Source organism: Coccinella septempunctata, chromosome 4 (genome assembly GCF_907165205.1).
Source record: "Coccinella septempunctata chromosome 4, icCocSept1.1, whole genome shotgun sequence".
NCBI classification, from domain to species: Eukaryota; Metazoa; Arthropoda; class Insecta; order Coleoptera; family Coccinellidae; genus Coccinella; species Coccinella septempunctata.
In genome coordinates, this window is record NC_058192.1 from 28261635 (window position 1) to 28263091 (window position 1457).

Genomic DNA, 1457 nt, shown 5'->3' on the forward strand with positions numbered 1-1457 from the left:
AAATCCTTTTTCGAACCCTTATTCCATAGTGTTGAAATATTGACAGATTTGTTTTTACAACGAAAATTGAACTGTAAAGCACAAATATTCCTTAACAGCTGACAAAATGGGCCAGTTCATATTTTGAACTTGTTGATCGACATTCGCAAAACGCAGAACAAAATAAAACGAGAGAGTATCATTGGACTTCCTTTGGTAGAACAAGGACAGAACGAAGCAAATGACATGGTGGCGCCGCCACGAAACTGATCCCATATCCCCGATTTTCCGAATTGTTGATGCTTGCAAAAAGTGACAAGTGCACACACCAGTGTTTTAGACATCTTATCAGTGCCTCTGATTTTTATTTAACGATTGAGCCCTCATCCAGACAAACAAGTATAAAACATGGTGTCAGGTGTAGCTGTAAAATCTGGCTAGTAGAAGATTTTTACGATAATTATACAGATAAGACGCAGTGAGGTTGGGTTTACATGTGCCACGTGCCTTGGAAAGAGAATATTGGAAATATTAACAATCTACTTAGAATGGAGAATTATTTCAAGCCTCCAGACTCCCTCAATTTAGATCGAAACATTGCAGAAAGTTGGCGGAAGTTCCACCAGAAATTCAAGTATTTTATGGATGCATGTGGTCTTATTGAGGAGTCCGAAGAAAGAAAGATTGCAATTCTTTTGAATGTGATAGGAGATGGTGGTCTCGATTTGTTCAACACTTTTCCACCGCTCTCAGATAATATAACTCTGGAAGGTGTGCTTAAGCAGTTCAAGGAACATTGTGAACCGAAAAAGAATGAAATATATGAAAGGTTCTTATTCAATAGTATTGTTCAAAAAGATGGGCAAAGTTTTGATAGCTTTCTCACAGATTTAAAAACTGCAGTGAAGACTACTGGATACACGAAACCAGAGGAAATGATAAGAGACAGAATTGTCTTTGGAATATATGACAAAGTTATACAAGAAAAGTTATTACGAGAACCTGATTTAGTTCTCAACAAAGCCATCGATATATGTAAGGCGAGGGAAGTCAGCAAGCAACAGTTGAAGGTGCTACAAAGTGAGAATCGAGGTGAGAATAGTCCAATCAGTGCAGTGAAAGCAAGTAGGAAAAATTGTGACTATTGCGGTTATAAACATGAAAAGAAAAAGTGTCCGGCATTCAAAAAAACGTGTGCAAAGTGCCATGGAAAGAATCATTTTGCTCGAGTGTGCAAAAGTGATGCGTATGACACAAGGAAGGACAAGAAGGTACATGAAGTAGTTCAAGAAACTGAAGGAAGTGACGATGAATTCTTCATCAACGCTGTAAGGAAGAAAAATCAACTAAGACAAGAAAGAAGCTGGACCAAGGCAGTAATTATCAATAATAGTTGTATAGATTTTAAGTTAGAAACAGGCGCTGAAGTATCAATAATTCCATACAATATTCTGAAATCAATTGACTCGATAAGAGAA